At 44.2% G+C, this 15022-nt stretch overlaps 1 pseudogene; it reads right to left on the bottom strand.

Moving 5' to 3' along the window:
- Positions 1 to 1262: 1262 nt before the first annotated feature.
- Positions 1263 to 11969, bottom strand: LOC140523649 (gastricsin-like; annotated as a pseudogene).
- Positions 11970 to 15022: the final 3053 nt, after the last annotated feature.

Here is a 15022-nt window from a genome sequence, read left to right as displayed (position 1 = left end):
GAAGGGTCTATGGTTCAGAAAATGTTAAGAACTCTGGACAGATAAGAGTAAAGTTGTGTTGAAAATATCTAAAAAAGAAAGAAATTTCCTTAGAATTTTGCTGTAGGATCAGACCATAATTATCCAAACAGACAAACTAATACACTTGAGGTCAAGTCTCTACAACAAAATTTGGTTCATATGAGCCCAGAGCCTTGGGGAGGGGGGAATGGGAAGTTAATATTTTTTATAACAATGCCTGATTGTCAACCCTGTTATGATGCTTAGACTAAGAGTTGTGATGTGCTGGAGGGCAGAACCTTCCACTAGGAGCGAGGGAGAAATAAGAAGACTGAGATCTGGATCCTACACTTGGGAGGTCGTGGTAAAATAGAGTATATATGGTCATAGCCCTTGTCCATAAAGACCTCCCTAGTCGTGGAAATATTCCAGGCAAGGAGAGGAGACTTGGCCCCTATACTTGGGTTGGAAGAGACTTGGATTATTTTAAAAAGGTAAACACATTCTAAGGTGGAGGAGGCAGAGATTAGAAAATGGGAAGATAAAAAGCTGTTCGGGGATCAGGGTCTGACGGAGCAGGGTACACAGTGGAAATATAAAGAACTAAGGAGGCAGTGTGGCACACAGGTAAGTGTGGAGCCCAGGAGTGATCACTAGAAATACTATTTGAGTAGACTCAGTGCCTGGCACATAGAGTAGGCGTTGAATTAATTTTTGTTAATTGTTTGGTTGATATATGTTCCCCAAGAAAACACTCTGAGCTGACTAAAATAGTAGAGCATGATGGATAAAGCAGTCCCAATTGGACACTTCACTTCAATCCTAAAAAAAGCATTTGGAAGTCAGAATGATCCACTGACCAGGAATTATCTTCCCTTCAATCCCATCTCATAAAACTCAGGCTTCATATAACATTTTTATTGAAGCTTCTGCAATGAATTTATCATGTAGTTAGAAATGTTGGTATTTTTATCTCCTACAAGACCGTGAGCTCAGTAACAGCTGGAATCTTGCCATATATAACCTCTGGAGGCACCACCTCCAACACCCAGTACATGGTTTCCCAGGCAGTAAAAGCTTGATACAGGTTGAATGAAAGAACAAATGCATGAAGCGTTAGAATAATTTTTATTTATAGACTCCCAGGCCACACAATGAAGATCCAGAATCCATCAGGAGAGACAAAAAGGGAGGTAGGAAGACACGAAGGGTTGAAGACAATCCCAAAAGGCAGGGAGTTAAAACAAGGTTGGAAGTGGAGCTTAGGCCAGGCTGGCAAAGCCCACCCTGTTGTTGGCAAGGTCAAAGACAGAGTAGTAGTTCCTCAGGAAAACATCCCCAAGGATCCAGAGGGGCTCGCCACTCTCAGAACTCAGGTAAGTGGTCATCATCCCCACCTCACAGTAGGTGCTGTCACCCTGGAGGGGAGAAGAAGAGGAGTCCATTAACCATGAAGACCCACTTCCTCTAGGAAGTTGGCCTTGACTGTGGAAGTAGGATTCATTGAGCAGGGGATATTTGCCTTAGGCTTCAGATTCTATCTCTGGGCAGGAAAAGTTCTGAATTTTCTCTTGAAACCTTTCACTGATCACCCCATCTCATCAGGACCTGTGCCTCCCTTGGATTAATCCTGCCACTAAGGAGATGGGAAAGTAGGGGCACGGAATGAATACTCATTGCTTAGTATCATTGTTCATTCTCTTTGTTTAACCTCTTTTGCACTTATATTGGAAAATCCAGAAGAGCCCAGATTATGTTTTCTATCTGTCCATAACCTGCCAAAACATGCTTACACTCTGTGCCTAGCACCATGCTGAATACATTATTTAATGTTTGCTATTGAGTGACTGATCAGCAATATCACACTGAGCCACACTGGACTTCACAGCACAGTGCCTGTCACATAGTTAGCATTTAACAGAAGTTCCATTTATCATCTATATGTCCATCTCTCTCTCTCCCTACTTATCTATCTATCCACTTTTGCTCTCTGCCCCTGCAGTCCTCCAAGAGAATTTCCAAAATAGGGTCCAAGAGTCAGGTCCGGGAAGTTGCCCTGAAGGGACTAATCCAGGATCTAGAGAGGACTAAGTATTGACCTGTAACCATTCCTCTCTGCCAGTGACCCCGATTCTAGGACCTGCACAGTGGAACAGGCTGCCCTATGAGACACTGAGCTCCCCATCCCTGAGAGTATTCAAGCTGATGTGGAAGACTACCTCATGGAGATGTTGTAGCAGAGATGACTCTTTTGTGTGGGAGTTGGGTCAGATTACCACTGATACCCCTTCCAATACTGAGAGTCTAGTATTCTATCACATCACATCCTGGAAGAGTCATGTCATAGGGGTGTATCTGTTTCCCCCAGTCCCCTAATCCTGTCTTCTGTCATCCTTTTTATCCTAAGGAACATGGAGGACAGGGAGCAAGGTATATTTGAGGGTGTGATCCTCTCACCTACAGCTCAATTTTTCACCTCCCTCCCAAGAAGAAGAATAGTTGATCTCTCCTTTACCCTCCCTGCTCACAAGGACCACTCCTGAGCAGGCAAGAATGCCTAGTAGAGGAATGAAGGGGACTCACCTCAAGGATGTAGGCAGAGGGAGGAAGGGGGAAGTCCACACCATTGATGGTGAAGGTGAGTGTAGGCAGGCTGTCGATATTGCTGCAACTGACCAAGTACTGGAGGACAGAGACACAGGAAGAAGATATGTCTATGGGGGCAGGTACTTAAGAGCTCTACCCTCTCATGAGTCTCCAGAGCTTCTACAATATGTTCAGGAAAGTCTTTCTGGCCCAAGTTCTAGCTCCCATGATTACCCTCTCCATACCAATCCTGCCCCATACCACTAATCAAACCGTATGCCAACCAAAGGACTCCTAACTCTGATATCCTCATAAACAGAAATATGAGTCAGAGCAGCAAGGTTTTGAGGGGGAGCCAGCAATAATGATGGTAGTACTTTAAGGTTTACAGAGTGCTTTCCTCCTAGCAACCTAGTGAAATACCAAGCCCAAGTATAATTATCCCCATTTTGTAGATGAGGAAACTGAGTCTTAGAGAGGATCCCTTACAAGTCCATCTTCATCCTCCTCAGCTCCAATGTACTGCATCAGCTCAGAGAACATATCCTGGGGAACAGTGAGGAGGGAAGTGCCAGTGTCCACAATAGCTTGGCAACCATCAGAGCACCAGCCAGTAGACTCACCACCAATGGAGAACCTAAAGGAAGACAGTCACTGTTTAGAGACAGTTCTTGGTCGTTTTTGCTGCCCTCTCCTGCATTAAAGGATCTTTCTGCCATATCAGCCTCAATTTGTCCTTTGCTGACAAAATTCCACTCCTCTCATTTCAGAGAAAATCCAAAATTCCCAGCCTGGGTCATTTTGGTAATCCCCAAGTCAAAGCATTTCAATCTACTGGGTTTCTTCCCTCTACCTTGAGACAGCATTTGAGACAATGGCATTTATCTTACTTCAGTCCCCTTTCCAGATAAGAGGCATGGGTCCCACACCTCCATTCTCCTTACTCATATTTCTTATTTATGGACCCATCATAGAGCTGGTCCCTCTAGACTTGATCTCATCCTTTCTTTGTAATACCTATTTTATATAAAGACCCAGGATATCAACCCATGTTAGCCATGACTTTTCTCCCTAGACTTTGGCTCACTTCCCTTTGGCTCTCATTTTTCCACCCTGAAGGAATAATCTTCAGTAATACATCCATTCTGAGTCCCTCTCTCCCCTCCCTACCACACCTCACATACCCACTAATGCCAATCTGCCAGTAAGCTTCCTCAGTGACAGGGGTCCAGTTTATGTCTCCAGTGTACAGACTGGTGTCCACTCCTCCAAAAGTGACTTCACCTCCATTGTCAGAATTCTCATCCCTGAGGACACAGGAAATATTGGCTTTGAGAAATAGGCAGGGACAGGCTAGGGGAAAAGTATTTTTCTATTTCTTTTTCCTATTTCCTGCCACAAAAGTTCTTGCTCAGCCCATAGGTCCTGATTACTCATCAGCAACCCCTGCTCCACTGTTCTGCTTCCCACATGAAGGAGGCACAGGCCAGTCAAAGTTCTTCCTAGCACCCAGGGTCAAGTGGTAAGATAGCCTTGGATCTGAGTCCTGTGAGTTCATCCTGGGGCACTAGGAAGATAGATTTCCTAGGCCTCAGAATCTTTGGAAGAGCAGCATGGCAGAGTGGAGAGAGAGCTGGTCTCCCAGGGTCAAGAAGCTGGAATTCTAGACACACCACTATCTATAATGGCTATGTGAAGGTTAAGCAAATCACTTAACATTTCATTGAGATTTCCAGGGCTATAAATTGCATTGAAGCTGCTAGGTGGCACTGTAGGGGATAGAGGGCTGAAACTGGGGTTAGGAAGTCTCATCTTCCCTAGTTCAAAACCAGCCTCAGACACTTAATAGCTATGTGCCCATGAGCAAGTCAATTCACCCTCTTTGCCTCAGTTTTCTTATTTTTAAAATGAGCTGGAGAAGGAAATGGTAAACCACTCCAGAATTTTGTCAGGAAAAATCTGAAAAGGGGTCACAAAGTGTCAGACACAATTGAAAAACCACAAAAATAACTTTCACTGCTAGAGAGCTTCTATCTGGAAACCCCCTTTACCAATGAAATCTCAGGTCCCCTCTCTTTCTCTATCCAGCTGCTTTATCTCTGATGGAAGATGGAATTACACAACCTCCAAGATCCTTTCCAGTCCTAAAATGATGATAAAAACAGTGCTCTCTATAATGTCTCCTGGCTCTCTATCCCTCAGAGTCTGTGATTCCAGACTGGGAAAAGAGGAAGCACTATGACTGAAAAGCTCAGGCTGGCCTTCCACAGCTTCCCCAACCTCCCTTTTCAACACAAGTCCCACTGCTCGCGAAAGGCACCAGACTTGCCAGTCAGGTCAGTCTCCTCACTGTTCTACTCACCTACTGTAAGCCTATCAAGTCAATCCAGGTACTACCCCCTCTCCATCAACTAATCCCCAGTCAGCCTCTTGATGGAAGGGACCACCTCTTAGCTTCCCTCTCTGACTCAGCCCCATCCCCATTCCACCTTCATGGCAGCTAATCAATAAATACAAATGAATTCACTCATTTACCCATTGACAGGGGAGAGAAAAGGAAAGAGCCACAGTGAAGTGACTCTTAACCTTTTCTGGGTATGTCACAGACCCCTTTGGAGGTCTGGTGAAGCCTGTGACACCTACAAAAGAATCATATTTTCAAATGCATAAAATAAAATTCATAAGATTACCAAAGAAACTGATTATATTGAAAAACAGCTGAAATATATATATAATATACAAATATATATATATGTGCAAGTGTCCATATGTGTGTGTTTGTATATGTATGTATAGATATTCATAAAGCCCAGGTTTAAAAGTTCTGCCATAGAGAATTTCATGCCCTGGAATCAGGAGACAAGACAGGGTCAGGAGGAGGATGAGGGAACAGAGGAAGAAGTAAGCCAAGTCACCTACCCACTAAGGTAGAAGGCAAAGACAGCCTCATTCAGCAGGTCCTCCTGCAGGAAGCCCTGCATGACAGTGGTTGCCCCACCAGCACTGATGGCAGGATAGGCCAGGCCCAGGATCCCATCAAAATTGGAATACTCAAAGTCAGTGCCAGGCTCAGTCTCGCTCAGGCCAAACTCTTGCTTGGTGATGGAGATGTCCTGGATCTGTGGGAGTCGGGGAGAAGTCCATCAGGAAGGACTGGCTCAGAAGGAGGCCATGGGGACAACAGCTTTTCCCCCAGGCCTACAGATGAGCTTAGTCTCCCCACCTAAGTGAAGCAAATGAGGAGAGGGTCATGACCCACCCAAGCTCTGTCTTGATGTAACTCTTGTGTTGGGGAGGAGTTTGAGGAGCAAAGGCCATGGGGACTTGGGACCATCTCTGCATGGAGCAGCATGATACATAGCTCTGATCCTCCTCCCCACATGCCCCATGGTCCTTCAGGCTCCTGAAGCCAGACTAAGCTCACTACAGAATGAAGAAGAAAAGCCAGGGAATCAGAAGTTCTTTTCATCTATGACCAGTCTTTCCACAAACATGAAGAGAACCTAAGAGTTCAGCCTGCTGCCTCTGGCAGCTGGACTCCCACATGTCCCTGCTCCCAGGTGTCCAAGTCCTGCATCTGGAATGGAGCCCCCAGTGGGCACTGAGTGTCTACTCATTCACTCCCCTTAATCACTTCTTCCCCATAACCACTCACTGTCACAGTGTCATAGCCAAAGACTCCAGTCAGGCTCCCTGATCCATACTCAATAGAGAAGGTCTGGTCACTGCTGGTGAAGGTGGAAGAGTCACTGGGATTGAACTGGGTATGAGTGGCTGTTCATACAAAAAGAGAATGTCAGTAGATACCAATAACTCTGGATCTCATCACCCCATTTCCCACTTCTCTGCATGGTAGTGCAATGGAAAGGGCATTCATGGCATTAGAAGATTTGGGTTCAAGTCTCATCTGTGATGCTCAGGAGCCACATGACTCTGGGAAAGTCATATAACCTTTTAAAGCCTCAGTTTCCTCATCTATAAAATGGTGATAATAATATCTCTACTTCTCATCTTATGTAGTGGCTATAAGTCTGTCAGCAGCTAAAGCCTGATATCATGGGGCTCATCATTATTAACATTCTCCCTCTCTCTGATGGCCCTTCTATGGGATCACCTATTCACCTCCAGCCCTCAGCCTGGGACAGTGAAGGGCTGACCTAGCGGAGGAGAGGGGCAGGTCTCTCAGGGGTTGGGATTTATAGAAGACTGCCACAGATTTTTCCCTTTCATGTCTGTTCTTTGCTAGGTGAAATTCTCATGTTTTATCCTTGAAGAGTGCCCTTTATTCTTCTCTCCATTTAACCTCTCAGGTCTTTCTGAGCTCTAACTCCAAGGATCGAAATCCAACTTCAGGACACAGTTCAAATGTTGATTCCCTGAGCTCTCCGAGCCCCCTTGGTGCTCCCCTTCCACCAAACTCCTCCAATGCTGACTGTTGGTACCTCCTAATCTGACACATAATGACATCCTGTCTTAGGGAGGAGGGGAGGGCAACTCCTACCTGTGGTTCTGTGGCTCTGTCACCCTCACAGGGTGAAAGTTGCCTGAAACTTAGTCTTGTAAATAGAGCACTTAGCAGAGTGCCTATCACATAGCAGTCACTTAATTCATCCTAGCTGACCCACTGACTGAGAGTCTTAAAGAGTTGCCCTGGGATAGGAAGGACAAATTGCTGTTGGTCACTTAATCAGAAAGGAGGAGAAAGCAGGATTTGAATACAGGCTTTCAGAGATTTACCTAGAAGGCTTGGTAAGTGAGGTGACTTAAGGTTCGATCCACAAACACCTCACCTGGTGGGGGATAGCAGTTTCCACCTATTTATCTCCTCCATCCCTTCTCAGCTGCCATCATGCCTGACCACACCTTCCAATCCCTCTGAACTGTTTTTTTATACAATGTCCTGTTTCTGCCCAATGTACAGATATACTGTGGCCCAAACCCAAGGATATTCATCAGACCTAGAACAACTCTATGCATGTCCTGTCTACCTAGGAAGATGGCAGAGCCAAGATCAAATCTCACAGTTCCTTTGCATTCTCCCATGCTGTAGGTACAGAGTAGGTCCATTATAAGAATATGGAGGTTGGACTGGAATAGAATAGGATAAATGTGCTTCTGCTTGGCTCTGCTTTGGGTGTCCTATGTGATTGAAAACACTGCTAGTCCATTCTGACCCTGAAGTTCACCCAGCAGTCCTTTCTTGCCTCCTTTGAGGAAGGTGCCCTATTTTCTGCATGACTACTTTTCCCCTCCCTTTCTTTCCCAGCCACACCAGGGTACTCACTGCAGGCCTCGCTCTGGCAGTAGACGGAGCTCACCCACAGGTTGGAGGAGCCAGTGTCAAAGAGGACCAGGAAGTTCTGGGCTGGGGTCCCAATGCTGATCTCCCCATAGTAGGACACCTAGGGAGGAAGGCTGGGTAACTGTACTGCAGAAACCCATCCTGTGCCTGACACATAGTAATGGCTTGAGGAATGCTAATTGTCCTGCACACTCACATCATCCCCTGCCCACCTAAGGTCTAGCAGCATCTAGCAAGACTGGGCTGTGGGCCCAAGTCCCTTCCATCATTTCAATCTGCCTCCTTCTCCAGTTGCCAGCCATGGAATCACAGAAACTCAGGGATGGAAGGTCCTTCAGGGACCATCCAATCCAACCAATGCCTGAAAGAGGCTTTCTATAAAGTACCAGACATGTGGTCATCTAGTCTTGGCTTAAGCAGCTTTGGGGAGGGGAATTGATTGGCTCAGGAGGCATTTTTAAATTGCTTGAATGACAGCTTGAGTTCTTCCAATCCAAATTTGAGACTACATTTCTCCTTATTCAATTTCATCATGTTCAATTTCTCCAAGTGCTCTAGTCTCCCAAGGTCTCTGTGGCTCCTGATACTGTCATCCAACCTGTTCCTTGGCTATTCTCACTGATCTTTGTGCCACCTGTCAATGCAATAATATGGCGGATCCCATCCTGAGTCTCAGCATGCTCACCCCTATTAAAATTGCAGGTTCCTCCAGGCTAAAATTTTGTCCCTCTCTGTCAAAGTGGGAACTTCCTAAGGGTGGACAGCATGTCCCTTTTTTTCTGTCATCCAGGATCCACCCCCCAGGACATGCTCATCTTAGCTGACTGGTACACTGTGAGCTGTGCATCCCAAGACCCCAGGAGAGCTGAGTCAGCCTTCAGCCTGAAGAGAGAGAAGATGCTGACTCACATCCATGTAATTAGTGAGGGGCTCATAGCCAACAGCAAACTTGTTGAAGTACTTGGTGGCAGGGTCCTGTTTGTGGGTCTTCAAGTAGTCATGCAGTACCCCCTTCTCCTTCATCACCTGCTTCATGGACTTGAACCTCTTCAGAGGGACCCTGAGAGGGGGCAGGAGGAGGTGCTGTTAGTGCCACTGTCCCAGAACTCACTTCCTCCCTGACTCTGTCAATCTCATCCACAGTCCAGCAGCAAAGGCTCCACAGACCAGGGCAACAAGAGCTAAGTGACAGAAGGTATAACTCCCTCCTACCTTTGCCTATGACTCTGCAATCTGGTCTCTTTCAGACCCAGCTTTTCAGCACTGACGTCTTACTCTTTTTACTTCAACTACTATCTTTGACAGAAGACCTTCCAATTTGGCCTCCAGCAGGTAGTATGCTCTTTCCTTACTCAGAAGTTCCTCTAAATTGACTTTGTACATTGTTGTTCACTTGTTTTAGTCATGTTTCACTCACTGTGACCCCATTTAAGGTATGTTTGGCAAAGAAACTGGAGTGGTTTGACATTTCTTACTCCAGCTCATCTAATGGATAAGAAAACTGAGGAAAACACAGCTAATGACTTGCCCAAGGTCAGAGAGCTAGTAAGTGTCTGAGGCCAGGTTTGAACTCATGAAGCTGAGTCTTCCTGACTAGGCCTGGCACTCGGTATCCACTGCAGTGCCACATAGCTGCTTCTTTGTATACTTTTTCTTTTTACTTCTTTTTTTCTACTTTTCTCTTTGCACTGGTTCAATTTTCTCTGCACCACACTTCCATGCCCTATTCGCCTAGATGATACAGTGGAAAGAACTTAGGACATTAAGTGAGGAAGACCTGAGTTCAAATCAACCTCAGACATTAGCTATTTGTCTTTGGCAAATCACTTCACCTCTGTCTGCCTCAGGTAACTCAGTTGCAAAATGGGAATAATGATGTAACCTCTCCCTCAAGCCCATAGGAAGGGGACTCTCTTTTAATTGGTGGAGATAAATGCCCTGACCTTGGTGAGAGCGCAGGATAGAAATGGCAAGAGAGGAGAGAGCTCCAATCTTTGCCAGGTCCTTTTGGGATTCTTCAATTAAGAGTCCCTTTTGAGCTCCTCTTTGGGACTTTTCAGGGCCAGTCCCATTTGGGCCTCTTGGAGCACTAGTCTTCTTTAAGACTCTTCAAAGATTGAATTACCTCAGGTTCTTCTAGATTCCAACTTTAAGAGAGAAGATGGAAGAGGTCAATCTCACTTCAGGTTATTGAAGGAAAGGTCTCTGAGAGGACATGAGAGGAGCATGTCTATCCCCAGCCTGCTATTCTAGAGACTTAGGTTCGACCCAGGACATTCTCTCTTGACTGAGATGAGTTATTTCACTCCCAGTGAGAGAGTTTTATCACTGTCTTGCCTGGTATACATTCTCCTGTGCATACCTTTTCTGATTTCTATTTTGCTGCGATTTTGAGAAGTGAAATTTCTTTGAGATACTCTTATTGGTGTTCATCATGGAATTGGTATTTGATAAGTAAGAAGTCAAGTCCTGGATACAGAGCTTGAGGTCCCCCTTCTCCCCAAAATGACCAAGTGCTCAGAAGGTAGATGGAACCAAGTTATATCCTCTGGACTCAAAATATTTATGAGAGCAGATGGGCATAATGCTAGTCCAGAGAGTGGACTCCAGCCCCAACCTCCTGCTTCCCCTCCTGGCAGGAATGAAAGTCTCCCTTGGAGAAGGGTAAAAGAAGAAGAGCCTAGAAGGGTCTATTCTTCCTCCCTTAGAGCCCCATACAATGACAATCCCTCAAAACTTGTGTGTCCCTCTCTATACATGGGGCTCATCTCTTCCCATTCCCCATGATAGTTATTGTCTACCTCCCAGTGTTGTGAGGATCAAAACAGATAATATTTGTAAAGCACTTAGCATAGTGCCCAGCACATAGTAGGTGCTTCATAAATGCTTGTTTCCTTTCATCATCATGTCCCTCCCTCCCCATAGAATGTAAGCTTCTTCAAGAACTATTTCGTTATGAAAAGTTTCCTGTGCCCATCTTATACACAGTAAGTATCAATAAATGCTTCTGGGTTTTAATTGTGTTGTCATGTACATTGGAAATTTTAGGTTGGAGGGTGGGGATGGCAAGGATGAATCTAGGGTCAATTCTCTACCTATGACCATTTCCTGCATAGCTCAGTTTCTTTGGGATCTTTAATTGCCTTTTCAGAAGTCTCTCTGCTAAAGATTTACTTGATGATCACACACAATGGCTTACATTCCGTGTGCTCCTCCCTCTTTTCTAAAATAATAGACTCACAGACCTGAAGCTGGTAAGGACTTCAAAGGTTTTCTGACTCAACCCCCTCATTTTGACCCTCAGAAAATGAACATCCAGAGGGCTTAAGAGGCTTGCCTAAAGTCACCTGGGCTATAAGAATCTGAATCCAGATTCTCTAACGCAAAATGAAGGCTTTTACATCTTTTCCAAAATGTCACTTGATTCTCATCTAACTCATGTTACACCTAAGGGAGCAGAAAGATGGTTCAGTGGATAGAGAGGTAGAATATGGAGTGAGGAAGGCCTATATGCAAATCCTCCGTCTGATATTTACTAGCTATGAGACCCTGGGCAACTCACTTAACTTCTCTGTGCCTCAGTTCTCCTAACGTGTAAAAGGGAGATAATAATGCTTATTTCCCAGGGTTGTTATAAGGATCATATGAGTTAATATATGTAAAAAGGAAATGAGGGAAGTGAGGAGGATAGAAACAGGCATTTATATGGTGTATATTATGTGCCAGACACTGTGCTAAATACTTTACCAATATTATAAACATTTTGTGAATTTAAGGCACTATACAATGCTAGCCATCATCATCATCGTCATCATCATCATCATGAAACTGAGGTCTAGAGTAGTTAATTGACTTGTACATTACACTACAGGTAATAAGCAGCAAGATTCCAAACCATTCTGACTCCCAGTCAGGGCTCTTCCCGCTACACTGTGCTTCCTTCTCCCTCCTCTCTCCTGTGCTCTGTTCTCTGCCATCAGTTTTCTTCAAACCTTCCCCCACCCACACTCAGGACTTACTTGACGATCTTGTTTGCCTCTGCAAAATGGAGGCAGACAAGGGCAATAATCAGCCACTTCATCATGATTGCTTCCTCTTCAAGCAGCTCCTACAGACACCACCTGCTGAGGTCCTCTCTGAGCTGAAGGAACCACTGGGGCCTCCCATATATATACCCCCAGAGGGGCGTATCTCCTCTCCTCCCCACTTCCCCCTTCCAGCCTCAGTCAACAGAATAATCAGTTGGCGTAAGTGGCAGGTCAGGGGCCAAAGTGGTCTGAGCTTCTGATCCAGAGCTTGGCAGCTTAATCTGCTCTTAAGTACCCAGAGCCTCTTGGTCCCAAACAAATAGAGCCAATGTTAACATGATACCCAAGTACAAATTAGCTGTGGGACCCCCTCCCTTCTCCTCACATCCCAGGCTATCACCACTAGCTTGGGAGGGAGGAAGGAAAGGAGTGAAATAGTGATGTTAATGTTTCCTAGCTTACAGGGAAGGACTGTGCAGAGCAAAGTTTAGGAAGGACTTTCCTTGAGAAAGGAAGATGGAAAGACAATAATTTGGAAGAAAGAGTCCTTGAGGCCCTCTCTATGTAAGAAAAAGTTAGTCTGGACTAGAGGAGAGACCCACTTACACATAGGTTGAAGGATTGGTGGGACGCCCTAAAGATCCTAGTTGTGGCTGGTGGTTCTTTCTTCTCCTATATACCAGACATCAAGGTCAATGGGCTTGAGATCAAGAGAAAGAACTTAGGGAAGAATGACTATATTGAAATATCATTAAATTGGACAAGGACAGTGTCTGCAAGCTCCATGAGGGGAGAAATCATGAGGGAAAGAATCTTAGAATGCATTTAGAGAATGCATTTTCTCCAACCCCTTCCTTTGTTGAAGGAGGAAATGGAGGACCAGAGGGATTACATTTCTTCTGCCCTCAATCCTCCTCTGTCTCTCTTTCTTGGAGAGCTCATGTTCAGCACCCCATTGTTTCCACTATCATTCAGTTCAACAAGAATTTCCAATATGTCAGAAAAACCTGAAAAAAGTTACCCGAACTGATCCCGAGTGAAGTAAGCAGAAGCAAGAGAACCTTATTCTTAGTAACAGAAACATTATGTGATGATCAATTATGATAGACTTAGCTCTTCTCCGCAATACAATGATTCAAGATAATGCCAGAAGACTCATGACTGGAAATTCTATCCATGTCCAGAGAAAGACCTATGGTGCCTAAATGTAGATCAAAGCATTTTTGCTTTTTGTTTTTTCTTTCTCTCACTTTCCCCCTTTTTTCTCATTTTTCTTTCACAACATGACTAATGTGGAAGGAAATACATTTAACATGATTGTGCATGTACATGTAATAAAGAGAATTGTATCTATTGTGTCAGGCACTTTGCTGGTAGTTAGAGATACAAAGAAAAAAAAATCAATGTGTGCATACCCTCAAGGAGTTTATACTCTTCTGGGGGTGGGGTTGAGGCCAGCAACAAAGATCTGTGATATCAGTGGCTGGGGTAGTCCCTACACTAGGACAAATAATACCATTACATAGATTCCATAGGTAAGTGTCTATGACCAAAAAACATCTCCCAATGGCCAATATTCTTGTGTTGATTTCTTTTCCTCTTTGTTAAGGTTGGTTCTGTAATAATGAACCCCAGGTCCATAACTGGATCTAGATTTCCTAGCTTGATAGGACCTTCCCCTGGTAAAGCCTTTGAAAAACCAGTGACATTCACACAATGATGATATAAAGGAAAGGAAATTTAGTGAAGGCTTTTCTATATATTCATTTTAATAATGACAAGAAAAATAGAATCAGGAAAGGTAATCTATACTACATGGATATCTGTTTTGAGGGCAAAGTTGAAAAAACTTGTACCTTATCTGCACCAAAGATGCCAGGAAAGCATTCTTCTAAGAAGTTACTCTTACTATGCTAACTGGGACCTAAATTAGACCCTCTACTCTTTCTCTACTCTCTTGGCATTTTATTAGTTCCCGAAGGTTTAATGATCAGCTCTGTGCAGATGACTCCCAGATCTATATTTCTAACCATAACCTCACTCCTGAGTTTCAGTCCCACATCACTAACTCTCTATTGGACAGTGCTAACTGAATGTCCACAAAACATCCCATATTCAATATGATCCAAACAGGGCTCATATTTCCTCCCAAACTCATCCCTCTTCCTAACTTCTTTGCTTTCATCATGGACACCATCATCCTTTCAAATCTCAAAAGTTCTCAGTTAGCTTTATCCTTCACTCCTCACTCTCATATAGTCAATCAGAGGGCAAATCTTTTCATTTCTCTTTTCATAGAATCACTGGAATCAAGTCCCTTATCTCTGCTCACACAAGCATCACTTGTCATATCATCTCTTCCCTAGATTATTGCACCCACTTCCTGACTGATTCCCCTGTCTCACTTAATTTCCCTTCTCCAATCCATCTTCCCTACCTGCTTAAGTCATTTCCTTAAGGTTCAAATCGAACTATGTCACTCTTCCATGTAATGAACTCCAATGTCTTCCTATAACCGATGGTACAAAAATATGAACTCTTTGGTTTGGCTTTTAGGCTCCTTCACAATTCAATCAAACTCTAAAATCTCATTGTACGTTATTCTCTTTCCCACTTAAGCCAATCCAGTCTTCTCTCTGATCCTTACAAAGGGCACTCCATCTTCTGTTTACAGACTCTATGCCTAAATGTTTTCTCTCTTCATCTCTATCTCATCAAATCTTGCTTTTCCATGAAGTTGCAGGTCCCATATATACACACGCACACAAGCCACACACACCCATCTACATTTATACACACACACACGTATATACATTCATATATACATGTATACATATGCAAAACATCTTGTTGTGCATCATTTCAGTTATGTCTGACTCTTGGTTACCCCATTTGGGGTTTTCTGGGCAGAAATAGTGTATTGGTTTGCCATTTTCTTCTCCACTTCATTTTACAGATGAGGATATTGAGGCAAAGAAGGTGAAGTGACTTTCTCAGGAGCATATAGCTAGTAAGTGTCTGAGGCTGGATTTGAACTGAGGTCTTCCTGATTTTTGACTTGACAGTCAATCTACTACACCACCAAGTTGACTGTATGTATACATAC

Source organism: Notamacropus eugenii, chromosome 2, assembly GCF_028372415.1.
Source record: "Notamacropus eugenii isolate mMacEug1 chromosome 2, mMacEug1.pri_v2, whole genome shotgun sequence".
Lineage (NCBI taxonomy): Eukaryota > Metazoa > Chordata > Mammalia > Diprotodontia > Macropodidae > Notamacropus > Notamacropus eugenii.
This window is presented reverse-complemented; position numbering and strand designations above follow the sequence as displayed.